At 42.8% G+C, this 16,199-nt stretch overlaps 1 protein-coding gene across 7 annotated transcripts in view; it reads right to left on the minus strand.

Moving 5' to 3' along the window:
• LOC123789071 (uncharacterized) overlaps nucleotides 1-16,199 on the minus strand; it is an 81,263-nt gene that overhangs the window by 27,147 nt on the left and 37,917 nt on the right. For 5 of the 7 annotated variants that reach the window (XM_087863938.1, XM_087863939.1, XM_087863940.1 and 2 more), the window contains exon 3: nucleotides 2,220-2,266. The exons of 1 other annotated variant lie outside the window; for it this stretch is intronic. The gene's annotated coding sequence lies outside the window, so the exon portion shown is untranslated. Of the gene's footprint in view, nucleotides 1-1,243; nucleotides 1,407-2,219; nucleotides 2,267-16,199 lie in introns of all 7 variants that reach the window. One more of the 7 variants, XM_087863935.1, reaches the window with a different exon arrangement.

Consider the following 16,199-nt stretch of genomic DNA (forward strand, 5'->3'; position numbering starts at 1 on the left):
GGAATTAGTCACATATCCCACTGATGTAAAAAGGAATACACTTATTCTTATATTTCAATTTTTTCAAAGTAGCGAAAGTGTTTTGGGAAGTGTTCTCTCCAAGCTCACTCTCTGGACCCAGTCATTTCTCCCCAACTGTTTTTCTCCATGATTGCAAATACGTATTTTCAAGCATTGTTAGACAAACTGGAATGGGCCCCAGACCACCCGAAATTGGACAACAGCCTTTCCTTTTTTAAAATTTTGCAAGAGAGCATAATAGAAACGAGACATCTAAAGTTGCAGTAAATCATATCGTGTCTTTTATCCAAACTAAAATTCATATTCACAGAACAATTATTACTGATCAGCCATTTCACACAATTTTTCACCCCTTGTTAATGCTAATAAAGTGTATGAGTTTTGAATCTGCGGGTGGCTGACCAAAGTGTGACCCCACAGCATGTATAGCCTGTTAGAAGGCTGTGTGCCTCACAGTCAAATCCAACCACCATTTCTAAATATTGCAACTCATGAGTTTCATATTTGCTTTCTTTTGTTCACCACAAATTTGGATACATTTGAAAATGTCCAAGAATAATGAGAATTGTAGACTTTACTTCTGAGATGGGAAATTACAAATAATTTTCATAACATCTTCATATTTCCCTTCTTTTTTTTAAAAAAAGATTTTATTTATTTATTTGACAGAGATAGAGACAGCCAGGGAGAGAGGGAACACAAGCAGGGGGAGTGGGAGAGGAAGAAGCAGGCTCATAGCGGAGGAGCCTGATGTGGGGCTCGATCCCATAGTGCCGGGATCATGCCCTGAGCCGAAGGCTGACGCTTAACCGCTGTGTCACCCAGGTGCCCCCATATTTCCCTTCTTGACATCGTACCACAACTTAGGTAAATGGCCTTTGGTTTATTCTTTGCATAATGTCCAATCAGGTTTTCTCCCTTCAGTTATGTTATATTGTTTTACATTACTCCTAGATAAGCAAAAAAGTGTAGGGAGCATGAAAATCAAGAGATAATATAAGGGAAATCAGATTGATTTCAAGTTATAAAATTAAATTCTACATCAATCCAGTAATAACTATTTGTTGTGTACTTTTTGCTGGATATTCCTTGTAGTTGATATCCAAAATCAAGACCACAGACCCAGCTATTAAATTTGTCTCATTCAAAAAGAATTAAGACGACACCCATCCAAAAAGAAAATAGTAACCGATTCTATTAGAAATGTTTATAAGTTGGGTACCTGGGTGTTTCAGTCAGATGGGCATTAGATTCTTGGTTTCAGCTCAGGTCATTATCTCAGGGTCCTGGAATCCAGCCCTGTATCAGTTCCACACTCAGGAAGGAGTATGTTCCTCTCTCTCTCTCTCTCTCTGCTCCTATCCCTGCTTGTGAGTGCTCTCACTCTAAAATAAATAAATAAAATCTTTTTAAAAAGAGAGAAGGGAGAAAGAAGAAGCAGCAGCATTTATAAGTTGTTCTGGGAGAGCAACATAAAGAAATGATTTGTGTTGGGACAAAAGGAAAAGTTCCTACAGGTAGGAATAATTGAGGGGAGACTGGATTTAGTCGAGTTTTGCCATGTCATTAAGGTTTAATGGGGTGCCTGGATAGCTTAGTCACTTCAATGTCTGACTCTCGATTTTGACTCGAGTCATGATCTCAGGGTGGTGCAGTCATTAAGTGTCTGCCTTCGGCTCAGGGTGTGATCCCAGAGGTCTAGGATCGAGCCCCTATCAGGCTCCTCCGCTGGGAGCCTGCTTCTTCCTCTCCCACTCCCCCTGCTTGTGTTCCCTCTCTCTCTCTGGCTGTCTCTTTCTGAGTCAAATAAATAAAATCTTTAAAATAAAACAAAATAAAAAAAGATTCTCTCTCTCCCTCTTCCTCTGCCGCTCTCCTCCCTATAAAAAGGATAAAGATTTCCAGAAAGAAGGCAGGCTGAACATTTACCTATGAGTTTAAACTACTCTAATTTTTAGTAGTCTTGTGAGGAGCGGGTGGTGAAGATACCCCTCATTATCAAGAGACAGAAATGTTTACTAAACTGAGCAGTTGTGGAATCAGATGGGTCCTTGCCCTCTGCTGGGCATTTCAGATAGTAGAATGGAGGAGGGGGTAAGCCTGGGTGGGGACAGGGAAGAGGGAAAAGGGAAGAGCTGGCATAGTTTCAGACGCAGCACCACCTAGCGGCCGGCTGTGTTTGCGACCACTGGACTCACCAAAAGTTCAGGTGTCACTCAAGTCTGAAAATCCACCAGGGCTTTCTCTATTTGAAGAGAAAAACACAAAATAAGTGAGGCACAACAACAAAAACCCCTCAAATTTCTCTGAGGGTTCGCCAAAAAGGATATTTAAAATATGTATAATTTATGAACTGTTATGACCTTCCCATATTATGAATCTCACATATATTTGGCTTCATGGTTTTGATACACCTGTATTTTTATATTTCACTGTGCAATAAAACATGGTAGCAATAAGAGATTTCTTTTTTTAGTCACTGAGTGGCAATAAAATCAACGTGAAGAATCCATCTCAGAGGATGGGAACGAAGCAGAGCCAAATGCCACCCCGTTGCTTGGTTCCCCATGATTCCTTAGCAAATAGGTTGTGTGTCCATCAGTCTGGACCTGCGTGTTCTAAATAGCTGAGCTAAAGTGAAAGAGAATTTGTACCGATATTAGTGACGGGTGACTATTAATTAGTAAAGCTGAAGGCTTTAATCTTAAGAAAATATGAGTCGAGTTGAAATTGGAATTTTACCTTCCATGGTGTGGATTAATGATGAAGCATGAATTTTTACAAGTATATATATGGAGTAATATATATGGAGTAATGTTGATGAAGTTAAATACATGACTGATTTTGTCCAGAAGACAAGAAAAAAATTATACTTATTGGCCACAGGCAATTCTTGAGATTTGTAAATACTCAAATTCAAATTTTCTGAATGTGTAGCTCCCTTTGAAATTTTGGTCAATGCCGAATAAAATCATTTGTGGCACAAGCTTTCTGTCAGCAGCAAATCGCTTTTCTCCTAGAATTAAATTAAAATGAATCAGATTCAAGAGGTGAATGCTGGTATGGTAGGTGGGAAGAGAACACTTTCACAGAAAGTGCCCCTTGTAGATCATTCTTGTTCCAGAACCGAGTCACCTTTGGAGGGAGTGGGAAACCCGAGAAGAATCTCACAGAGGACACACCCAATCTTGTGCAATTTTGTTTTTAACTTCTCAGGGTTCTACGAAAGGCAAATATGAGAGAGCAAAGTCTGGGGAATGAAGTATTTTACTAATACAGCAAGTGTTTCTGAGCCCAACTCAATTCTAAGCACAGCGTGTGCACCTAGAGACACTGGGGGCACTCGGGCTCTCTGCTCCCGGAGCTGCGGGCAGGACTAGATTTTCAATACCCACGCTGGAGAGATGACCAAGTCTTCCTTTTCCTTAACCAGATCATAGCTTGGACTGTCCCACGAGATGCTGAACTGAGCTCCCCATTTACTGTTTCCACCCCTCAGCTGCTGCTCCGGGTCTGAGTGGCGGCCAGGTGGGACCAGCTTCCCAAGCTGGAGGCTCTCTGAGCCGAGTCTGGCAGCGTCTGGCAGACGTCTAATGTGACCCACCTGCGTCAATCATAACTTTTCTAGTAGCCACATTACACACAGTAAAAGGAGAAAAGTCAAAAGAATTGTAATTGGAAAAATGGTAGCACACCAACATGCATTTACGTCAATGAGACAGTGTTTTAAAAATCTCAATAAAATAATTTAAGTTCTCTTTCTTATTCTGGTTTCAGCATCCAGGGTGCATTTTACACTCAGAGCACATCTCAATTCAGGTGAGCTGAATTCCAGGTGCTCGAAGGCCACGGGTAGTTGGTGGCTACGATATCGGACACCCCAGATCTGGTTCATTTCACCAGCTCAGGTCAAAGCTGAATGACCAATTGCACCATTTATCCTAAATAGCATCTCAGATATCAGAAGTTCTGGGCCAAGAGTCATTTATTTATATTTATATTCATATTCATATTTGTATTATGCTGTAGGCCATATCCTTGTAGAGGGATGAGAAATACTAGGTACATGACAGGTCTATGCAAGCAAAGAGGATAAAACCTCAAGCCCTCATGGTCATTTGGGTCATTAGGTAACTCCAGTATACTTATTATTCCCGAGAGTGGGTCTGGCTGAACATTTTAAAGAACAAAGCAAATGTCTCATCTGCCTAGGTTATCTAGAAAAACCTATGTACCTAAACTGTGCTTATATCCGCGGCCACTAGTGCATCAATTCATGGCCGAAGGAGCCCCATGGGAAAGGTTTGTCGTGTCCCTTCTGCTCTGTGGTCACTCAGAAGAATGAGATCAAGACACAGGGTCAGTTGGGGGAGCTGGTGTCCAAGATCAGGGATCTGGAGTCCTGGGTTCTGGAACTCACGTCCAGGGACAAGAGGAAGGAATTGGGCCCTGCTAAGTGAGCTGCTAAAACACAGAGTCCAACCCAACTATCCAGTCCAGAAACTATGCTGTGGGCAAGGAAGCTTCACCATGGTCCCAGGGGAAGGCAGGGAAGCTCCTCTCTATGCAAAGCTCCCACTGGGGAAGTTAATGTACTTAACTCCAGGTGAGAAAGGCCAAGTCCTGCCCTCTGGGCCTGTGAGGAGAGGAAGTCTGATGACAGAGGCTGAGAGTGGGGACCCTGCCCCCACCCCACCTGCAGTATGACCCATCCTGACACCGGCACCTGCACAATGGACAGAGACCTGAAACTGCCCTCTTTTCCTTGCTCACATTCCTTCTTCTTCCTCACTCATCATCAAACCCTGCCTGTGGCTTTCAGGTAAAAGCCAATCAGTACACCTCATGTTAGCGTCATTACTCTTATGCCTTTATAGATTCCCGCAAGAAGAGGGGACAGAAGAGACTACTTTTTCAACTATAATACAAGTTGTATTTGTTTTATTTTTTTACAAAAGTGGAAAGTGAAATGTATGCAATTTTAATCCTAACTGCTTAACATATTCTGAATTCACACTGCATGGAATTTCCTTCCCATCTGAGTGCTTTGTTTGGTTCTCATGTACACGAGTCATCTCCAGAGCCTGAGAAACGCTGCCACGAGGTGACCCAGGCCCTCCACACGTCTCCACAGAGGCAAGAAAGGAAACTAACTTGTCCAAATTCCTCTCCTCTGTCAGGGGGGTGACAGGGGCTCTACAGCAAGTGCAGCCCCACCAACACCCATGCCTGCCAGCGTTTGCCCCAAGAGCCGAGACCTGGAAGGACTGGGGAGGCCCCAGGCAGGCCTGAGCGGAGGACCCAGGGTGGGCCGTGACCACGAGGTGGGAAGCAGGCTCATCGCTGAGTGGCTGGAGCAGCGGGTTCGACAGGAGCAGGGACTCTGGCTCTGGTGCTCAGAGCCTCTGTCCTGGGCCTAGCCGGTCCCAGGAGGTCAGTGGGACCATGAGAGCCATTGTGTGCAGCCAACCCAGCAGCCTTCACACAGGCCTCTAGAATTCCCGCCAGCCGGGGAGGGTCTCTGGGCCACTGCACCCGGGCCTCTCTCCCACGGAGCCAAGTGCAGGTTTTATTCTGATGCCAGGACCGGGGATGTGGGCGAGGAGAGGAGGAGAGAGATGTGCTCCAGGGCGTGCCACCCACCTCACTTCTGCAGCAGGACCTGGGAGCAGTGCAGGAGCCCCACAGGGAGCATTCTCTGTGCCGCCCTCCCTGGCAGTGCCCTTTCCCCCAGGGCAGACCTGAGGGCGGCCCCTGCAGGGGCTGGTCCGAGACCCGAAGGTGCAGAGGGAGAGGGTCCCCGGGACCTCCTGCACCTGGCTCGCAGGGAAGCACTCTGTCTCCAGCTCAAGTGTGCAGGACAGACTGTATCCCACCAGACCGCCTCTGGCAGGGGTCATACCACACCAGACCCGGTAACTCCCCCTGCTCAGTTCCCAACACACAAGATTCAAACATGAGCCAGGTTTGCTGCTTGGCAGACGCAGAGCAGGAAAGAGCAGGTCTCAGGGAAAGATCATCTTAAATAGCACAGCACACCTGAAACCCATCCACGTAATATCTCCTACTATTTTGTCATTGATATATGAAGAAAACAAGACAAACATCACACATATTTACTTCTCTCTGATTTCACAACCCCAGTCTCCCACCTCAGTCTACAAAGCAGCCAGTGAGCCAGACTGCTCCTGGAAACCTCCTCGCTGGATTCCTACCTGAATGTAGCTCTCTCCGGGAGGAGGGGGCACCAAGCACAGAGAAGAGTTGAAATGGGAGAGCACGGCAGGGGAGAGGCAGGGAAGAAGGAGAGATGAAGGGAAGGAAGGTCAATCACCAGTTTTGATTTTGTGGTTCCTAGTGTGGATGACACAGAGGCGGTCTGTCAGCCCTTCTCACTTTCCAGAAAGTGAATGGAGACTGGATTGTTTGCCAGAACTCGCTGACATTACGGTGACCACATTAACTCCAGTAGGTGTAATCTGAGTGCTGAGCACAGGCCAGGCTCTTTTCACAAATCAGCTCCTTAACCCCCCACAGGCCCTGTGATCTAAGTTCCCATCCTATCCACAAGGAAACTGGGTCTCAGAGAGATGAAGTGACCTGCCCAGAGCTGCACAGCACATAGCTGGACAGGCTGTAATTCAAACCCAAGTTCCCAGATTCCAAATGCCAGAGACTTGACCGCCACACTGTCCCACTCTCCAAGGAAATTGCTATTTATTGAGCTCCTACTATGTGCTGGGCACTGTGTGAGGCATGAGGGATGCAGGGATGAATAAGACAGAGACATTCTATGGGTGGCTTGTCATGTGTCGTCTGCAATGGGAACCTCAAGGATAGAGCCAACTTGTTCCCAGCAACTAATATGGAGTGTGGCCCACAGTGGGGTCTCAGTTGATGTTGGCTAAAGAAATGCACCCACATGTGCCCTTGGTTGCTTTCACTGATGGAGTCCCATGACTGCTACCAATTTTAAAGCCAGCAAAATGTCGTGACCAGACTGAAAACCGGAACTCCGGGGTGCTCACTGGAACCAGACTGAGACCGGGAGCTCCGGGAGCATGTGGGGGTGGCTGGCAGCTGGCAGTGTTAGAAACACAAAGGACAGAGAAACGCCGGCCCTGGATGTGAGGGCTGTGACGCTGGGTGTGGGGCACACATCCCGGGAAGCTGCAGGGTTGAGCAGCACCAACAGAATCAGAGTTAAAGTGGCCAGAACATCAGTGGAGAATGATCTGCGATCACTCTGTTCTGAGACACAGGCTAAGATTCAGCCACTGCTGCTCTGACTCTCAGAAGAGGCAGAGCAAACCACCAGGGAAGGCCGCCAGAGAACAAACGCCTGGAAATACCAGCTCAGAGTGTGCCCATCCCCATCCACCCTCGCAGGGGACATGGAGACGCTACCCAAACAGGGTTGCCTGAGTATCGGCGCAGCAGGCCCCTCCCCTAGAAGGCAGGCTGAAAAATCAAGAAGCCCACATCCCTAAGATCCCTATAAAACAAGGGTGCACAGCCTGGGTCCTGGTCAATAATTTAGGCTCTGGACAACCCCGCAACCTCTCCTTATCAGAATGATGAGAAAGAGAAATCCCCCCCCCAGGCAAAAAAAAAAAAAGACAATGAGTCTGTGGCCTCTGCCGCAGAACTAATGGATATAGATATGGATATAACCAAATTATCTGAAATGGAGTTCAGAGTAACAATGGTCAAGATGATGTGTGGACTTGAAAAAAGTATTAATGAAAATGTTAATGAGAATATAGAATCTCTAAGAGCGGAAATGAGAGCAAATCTGGCAGAAATTAAAAATTCTATGAGCCAAATGCAGTCAAAACTAGAGGCTCTGACGGCCAGGGTCACCAAGGCAGAAGAACGTATCAGTGAATTGGAGGATGGGTTAGTAGAAGAGAAAGCTAGAATAGAATCTGGACTCAAAACAATCCACGCTCAGGAATGTAGGTAACGGGAGATTACTGACTCAATGAAACGTTCCAATGTCAGAATCATCCGCATCCCTGAGGGGGTGGAGAAAAACAGAGGTCTAGAAGAGATATTTGAACAAATTGTAGCTGAAAACTTCCCTAATCTAACAAGGGAAACAAACATTCGTGTCCAAGAGGCAGAGAGGACCCCTCACAAGCTCAACCACGACAAACCTACACCACGTCACATCATAGTGCATTTCGCAAATATTAGATCCAAGGATACAGTATTGAAAGCGGCCAGGGCAAAGAAATTTCTCACGTACCGAGGCAAAGGTATCAGAATTACGTCAGACCTGTCTACACAGACCTGGAATGAGAGAATGTGTTGGGGGGGCATTTTTAAAGCTCTTTCAGAGAAAAACATGCAGCCAAGGATCCTTTATCCAGCAAGGCTGTCATTCAGATTTGATGGAAAGATAAAGACCTTCCAGAATCGCCAGTAATTGACCAATTTCGTAACCACGAAACCAGCCCTACAGGAGATATTAAGGGGGGTTCTAGAAAAGTAAAAAGGCCCCAACAGTGATACAGAACAGAAAGTCACAAGCTATAGAAACAAAGACTGTACTGGCAACATGGCATCATTAAAATCATATCTCTCAATATTCAGTCTCCATGTGAATGGCCTGAATGCTCCCATAAAACGCCATAGGGTGGCAGATTGGATAATAAGACATGACCCATCCATTTGCTGTCTACAAGAGACTCATTTTGAACCTAAAGATACATTCAGACTGAGAGTAAAGGGATGGAATACCATCTTTCACACCAATGGACCTCAAAAGAAAGCTGGGGTAGCAATTCTCATATCAGACAGATTGGATTTTAAACTAAAGACTATAGTTAGAGACACAGAAGGGCACTATATTATTCTTAAAGGATGTATCCAACAAGTGGATATGACAATTATAAATATATATGCCCCCAACAGGGGAGCAGCAAGATACACAAGCCAACTCTTAACCAGAATAAAGAGACATATAGATAAAATACATTAATAGTAGGGGACCTCAACACTCCACTATCAGAAATAGACAGATCACCGAAGCAAGAAATCAGCAAAGAAACAAGAGCTTTGAATGCCATACTCGATGAGCTGGACCTCATAGGTATATATAGAACACTACACCCCAGAACCAAAGAATACTCATTCTATTCTAATGCCCATGGAACATTCGCAAGAACAGACCATGTTCTGGGACACAAAACAGGTCTCAACTGATACCAAAAGACTGAAATTTTCCCCTGCATATTCTCAGACCACAACACTCTGAAATTGGAACTCAACCACAAGAAAAAATTTGGAAGAAACTCAAACACTTGGTAGACTTGGAGACTAAGAACCATCCTGCTCAGAAATGACTCGATAAGCCAGGAAATCAAAATCAATTTAAACAATTTATGGAGACGAACGAGAATGAAAACACAACGGTCCAAAACCTATGGGATACTGCAAAGGCAGTCCTAAGGGGGAAATACATAGCCATCCAAGCCTCACTCAAAAGAATAGAAAAATCTAAAATGCAGTTTTTATAGTCTCACCTCAAGAAGCTGGAACAGCAACAGAGGGACAGGCCTAATCTAGGCACAAGGAAGGAGTTGACCAAGATTAGAGCAGAAATCAATGAATGAGAAACCAGGAGTACAGTAGAGGAGATCAACAGAACTAGAAGCTGGTTCTTTGAGAGAATCAATAAAATTGACAGACCAGTGGCAAGACTTATCCAAAAGAATAAAGGACCCAAATTAATAAAATTATGAATGAAAAAGGAGAGGTCACAACCAACACCAAAGAAATTGGAAGGATTATTAGACACTTTTATCAACAGCTTTATGCCAATAAATTAAGCAATCTGGAAGAGATGGAGGCCTTCCTGGAAACCTATAAACTACCAAGACTGAAACAGGAAGAAAGTGATTTTTTAAACAGGCCAATTAATTATGAAGAGATTGAGTCAGTGATAAACAACCTTCCAAAAAACAAAACGCCAGGCCCGGACGGTTTTCCTGGGGAATTCTACCAAACATTCAAAGAAGAAATAATACCTATTCTCCTAAAGCTATTTCAAAAAATAGAAACAGAAGGAAAGCTACCAAACTCATTCTATGAGGCCAATATTACCTTGATCCCCAAACCAGGCAAAGACCCCATCAAAAAGGAGAATTACAGACCAATTTCCCAAATGAACATGGACGCCAAAATCCTTAACAAGATCCGGGCTAATGGAATCAAACAGTACATTAAAAGGATTATCCATCATGACCAAGTGGGATTCATCCCTGGGATGCAAGCGTGGTTCAACATTCCCAAACTGATCAGTGTCCTAGATTTTATCCAGAAGGAAAAAGCCAACAATCATATGATTCTCTTAATAGATGCAGAAAAAGCATTTGACAAAATACAGCATCCTTTCCCGATTAAAACCCTTCAGATTGTAGGGATAGAGGGCACATTCCTCAATCTGATAAAAACTATCTATGAAAAGTCTATAGCAAATCTTTCTCAATGGGGAAAAGCTGGAAGCCTTTCCCTTAAGATCAGGAACACGACAAGGATGCCCACTCTCGCCACTATTATTCAACATAGTACTAGAAGTCCTTGCAACAGCAATCAGACAACAAAAAGGGGAAAAGGTATCCAAAACTGCAAAGAAGAAGTCAAACTGTCTCTCTTCGCAGATGACATGATACCCTATATGGAAAACACAAAAGAATCCACTCCCAAACTATTAGAAGTTATAGAGCAATTCAGTAACGTGGCAGGATACAAAATCAATGCTCAGAAATCAGTTGCATTTCTATACACTAATAATGAGACTGAAGAAAGAGAAATTAGGGAATCCATCCCATTGACAATAGCACCAAAATCCATACGTTACCTTGGAATTAATTTAACCAGACACGTAAAGGATCTATATTCTAGAAACTATAAATCACTCTTTTCTTTTTGTTTTTTTAATTATAATAATATTTTTTTATTATATTATGTTAGTCATCATACAGTACATCCCTGGTTATTTGATGTAAAGTTCCATGATTCATTAGTTGCGTATAACACCCAGTGCACCATGCAATATGTGCCCTCCTTACTACCCATCACCAGCCTATCCCATTCCCCCACCTCCCTCCCCTCTGAAGCCCTCAGTTTGTTTCTCAGAGTCCATAGCCTTTCATGCTTCATTCCCCCTTCTGATTACCCCCCTTTCTTTATCCCTTGCTTCTCCTACCGATCTTCCTAGTTCTTATCTTCCATAGATGAGTGAAACCATATAATTGTCTTTCTCTGCTTGACTTATTTCACTTAGCATTATCTCCTCCAGTGCCGTCCATGTTGCAGCAAATGTTGAGAAATCGTTCTTTTTGATAGCTGACTAATATTCCATTGTATATATGGACCACATCTTCTTAATCCAGTCATCTGTTGAAGGGCATCTCGGCTCCCTCCACGATTTAGCTATTGTGGACAATGTTGTTATGAACATTGGGGTGCATATGGCCCTTCTCTTCACTACGTCTGTATCCTTGGGGTAAATACCCAGTAGTGCAATGGCTGGATCATAGGGTAGCTCAATTTTTAACTTTTTAAGGGACCTCCACACTGTTTTCCAGAGTGGCTGTACCAACTTGCATTCCCACCAACAATGCAGGAGGGATACCCTTTCTCCACATCTTCTCCAACAATTCTTGTTTCTTGCCTTGTCAATTTTTGCCATTCTAACTGGCGTAAGGTGGTATCACAGTGTGGTTTTGATTTGAATTTCCCTGATGGCTAATGATTTTGAAAATTTTTTCATGTGTCTGTTAGCCATTTGTATGTCTTCATTGGAAAAGTGTCTATTCATATCTTCTGCCCATTATGATCAACATACCAATGACATTTTTCTTTTATATATATATATATATTTTTGTTGTTAATGATTTTTTATTATATTATGTTAGTCACCATACAGTACATCCCCGGTTTCCGATGTAAGGCTCGATGACTCATTAGTTCTGTATAACACCCAGTGCACCATGCAATACGTGCCCTCCTTACTACCCATCACCAGTCTATCCCATTACCCACGCCCCTCCCCTCTGAAGCCCTCAGTTTGTTTCTCATAGTCCATAGTCTCTCATGTTTCATTCCCCCTTCTGATTACCCCCCCTTTCTTTATCCCTTTCTTCCCCTACCGATCATCCTAGTTCTTATGTTCCATAGATGAGAGAAATCATATGATAGTTGTCTTTCTCTGCTTGACTTATTTCACTTAGCATTATCTCCTCCAGTGCCATCCATGTTGTAGCAAATGTTGAGAACTCGTTCTTTCTGATAGCTGAGTAATATTCCATTGTATATATGGACCACAACTTCTTAATCCAGTCATCTGTTGAAGGGCATCTCGGCTCCTTCCACGATTTAGCTATTGTGGACATTGCTGCTATGAACATTGGGGTGCATATGGCCCTTCTCTTCACTACGTCTGTATCTTTGGGGTAAACACCCAGTAGTGCAATGGCTGGATCATAGGGTAGCTCAATTTTTAATTTTTAAGGGACCTCCACACTGTTTTCCAGAGTGGCTGTACCAACTTGCATTCCCACCAACAATGTAGGAGGGATCCCCTTTCTCCACATCCTCTCCAACAATTGTTGTCTCTTGCCTTGTCTATTTTTGCCATTCTAACTGGCGTAAGGTGGTATCTCAGTGTGGTTTTGATTTGAATTTCCTTGATGGCTAATGATTTTGAACATTTTTTCATGTGTCTGTTAGCCATTTGTATGTCTTCATTGGAAAAGTGTCTGTTCATATCTTCTGCCCATTTTTTGATTTGTTTCTTTGTTTCTCGTGTATTGAGTTTGAGAAATTCTTTGTAGATCTTGGATACCAGTCCTTTATCTGTAGTGTCATTTGCAAATATATTCTCCCATTCCGTGGGCTGCCTCTTAGTTTTTCTGACTGTTTCCTTGGCTGTGCAGAAACTTTTAATCTTGATGAAGTCCCATAAATTCATTTTATCTTTTGTTTCTCTTGCCTTTGGGGATGTGTCATGAAAAAGGTTGCTTTGGCCGATGTCGTAGAGGTTGCTGCTTATGTTCTCCTCTAGAATTTTGATGGATCCCTGTCTCACATCGAGGTCTTTCATCCATTTGGAGTTTATTTTTGTGTATGGTGTGAGAGAGTGGTCAAGTTTCATTCTTTTGCATGTAGCTGTCCAATTTTCCCAGCACCATTTATTGAAGAGACTGTCTTTTATACACCGGATGTTTTTTCCTGCTTTATCAAAGATTAGTTGCCCAAAGAGCTGAGGGTCCATTTCTGGGCTCTCTATTCTGTTCCATTGGTCTATGTGTCTGTTTTTGTGCCAGTACCATGCTGTCTTTGTGATCACAGCTTTGTAGTACAGCTCGAAATCAGCATTGTGATGCCCCCAGCTTTGTTTTTCCTTTTCAACAGTTCCTTGGCAATTCGGGGCCTCTTCTGTTTCCATACAAATTTAAGGACTATTTGTTCCAGTTCTTTGAAAAATGTCCTCGGTATTTTGATCAGGATAGCATTGAAAGTGTAGATTGCTCTGGGTAGCATGGACATTTTAACTATGTTAATTCTTCCAATCCATGAGCATGGAATATCTTTCCATCTTTTTATGTCTTCCTCAATGTCTTTCAAGAGTGATTTATAGTTTCTAGAATATAGGTCCTTTACGTCTCTGGTTAAGTTAATTCCAAGGTAACGTATGGTTTTTGGTGCTATTGTCAATGGGATGGATTCCCTAATTTCTCTTTCTTCGGTCTCGTTATTCGTGTATAGAAATGCAACTGATTTCTGAGCATTGATTTTGTATTCCGCCACGTTACTGAATTGCTCTATAACTTCTAATAGTTTGGGAGTGGCTTCTTTTGGGTTTTCCATATAGAGTATCATGTCATCTGCGAAGAGAGACATTTTGACTTCTTCTTTGCCGATCTGAATACCTTTGATCCCTTTTTGTCATCTGATTGCTGTTGCAAGGACTTCTAGTACTATGTTGAATAATAGTGGCGAGAGTGGGCATCCTTGTCGAGTTCCTGATCTTAAGGGAAAGGCTTCCAGCTTTTCCCCATTGAGAATAATATTTGCAGTAGGCTTTTCATAGATGGCTTTTATGAGATTGAGAAATGTAACTTCTATTCCTACACTCTGAGGGGTTTTAATCAGGAAAGGATGCTGTATTTTGTCAAATGCTTTTTCAGCATCTATTGAGAGGCTCATATGGTTCGTGAGTCTTTTCTTGTTGATATGTATCACGCTGATTGATTTGCGAATATTGAACCACGCTTGCATCCCAGGTATGAATCCCACTTGACCGTGATGGATATTCCTTTTAATGTACTGTTGGATTCTATTAGCAAGTATCTTGTTGAGGATTTTGGCGTCCATATTCATTAGGGAGATCTGTCTGTAATGCTCCTTTTTGAGGAGGTCTTTGCCTGGTTTGGGGATCAAGGTAATATTGGCCTCATAGAATGAGTTTGGTAGCTTTCCTTCTGTTTCTATTTTTTGAAATAGCTTTAGGAGAATAGGCATTATTTCTTCTTTGAATGTTTGGTAGAATTCCCCAGGAAAACCGCCCGGGCCTGGCGTTTTGTTATTTGGAAGGTTCTTTATCACTGACTCAATCTCTTCATAATTAATTGGCCTGTTTAAGAAATCAGTTTCTTCCTGTTTCAATCTTGGTAGTTATAGGTTTCCAGGAAGGATTCCATCTCTTCCAGATTGTTCAGTTTATTGGCATATAGCTGTTGATAAAAATTTCTAATAATCCTTCCAATTTCAATGGTGCTCGTCGTGACCTCTCCTTTTTCATTCATAATTTTAATAATCTGGGTCCTTTCTCTTTTCTTTTGGATAAGTCTTGCCAGTGGTCTGTCAATTTTATTGATTCTCTCAAAGAACCAGCTTCTAGTCCTGTTGATCTGCTCTACTGTACTTCTGGTTTCTGACTGATTGATTTCTGCTTTTATTTTGGTCAACTGCTTCCTCGTGCGTGGATTAGGCCTGTCCCTCTGTTGCTGTTCCAGCTTCTTGAGGTGAGAATATAAAAACTGCATTTTAGATTTTTCTATTCTTTTGAGTGAGGCTTGGATGGCTCTGTATTTCCCCCTTAGGACTGCCTTTGCAGTATTCCATAGGTTTTGGACTGTTGTATTTTCATTCTCATTGGTCTCCATAAATTGTTTAATTTGATTTTTGATTTCCTGGTTTATCGAGTCATTCCCGAGCAGGATGGTTCTTAGTCTCCAAGTGTTTGAGTTTCTTCCAAATTTTTCCTTGTGGTTGAGTTCCAATTTCAGAGCGTTGTGGTCTGAGAATATGCAGGGGATCATTTCAATCTTTTGGTATCGGTTGAGACCTGTTTTGTGTCCCAGAACATGATCTATTCTTGAGAATGTTCCATGGGCATTAGAATAGAATGAGTATTCTTTGGTTCTGGGGTGTAGTGTTCTATATATATCTATGAGGTCCAACTTGTCGAGTATGGCATTCAAAGCCTTTGATTCTTTGCTTAGTTTTTGCCAGGGTGTTCTGTCTATTTCTGATAGTGGAGTGTTGAGGTCCCCTACTATTAATGTATTTTTGTCTATACGTCTCTTTATTCTGGCTTGTGTATCTTGCTGCTCCCCTGTTGGGGGCATATATATTTATAATTGTCATATCCGCTTGTTGAATACTTCCTTTAAGAATAATATAGTGCCCTTCTGCATCTCTAACTATAGTCTGTAGTTTAAAATCCAATTTATCTGATATGAGAATTGCTACCCCAGCTTTCTTTTGAGGTCCATTTGCGTGAAAGATGGTACTCCATCCCCTTACTCTCAGTCTGAATGCATCTTTGGATTCGAATTGAGTCTCTTGTAGACAGCAAATGGATGGGTCATTTCTTTTTATCCAATCTGCAACCCTGTGGCGTGTTATGGGAGCATTTAAGCCATTAACATTAAGACTGAGTACTGAGAGATATCATTTTAGTCTTTGTTTGTATTGGCTGTGACTTTCTGTTCTGTATCACTCTTGGGGCCTTTTTACTTTTATAGAACCCCCCGTAATATCTCTTGTAGGGCTGGTTTCGTGGTTACAAAATTGGTTAGTGACTGGCGATTCTGAAATGTCTTTATTTCTCCATCAATTCTGAATGACAGCCTTGCTGGATAAAGGATCCTTGGCTGCAT

The sequence above is a fragment of the Ursus americanus genome, chromosome 8, assembly GCF_024610735.1.
Source record: "Ursus americanus isolate L20-20 chromosome 8, mUrsAme1.1.p, whole genome shotgun sequence".
In the NCBI taxonomy this organism is placed as follows: domain Eukaryota; kingdom Metazoa; phylum Chordata; class Mammalia; order Carnivora; family Ursidae; genus Ursus; species Ursus americanus.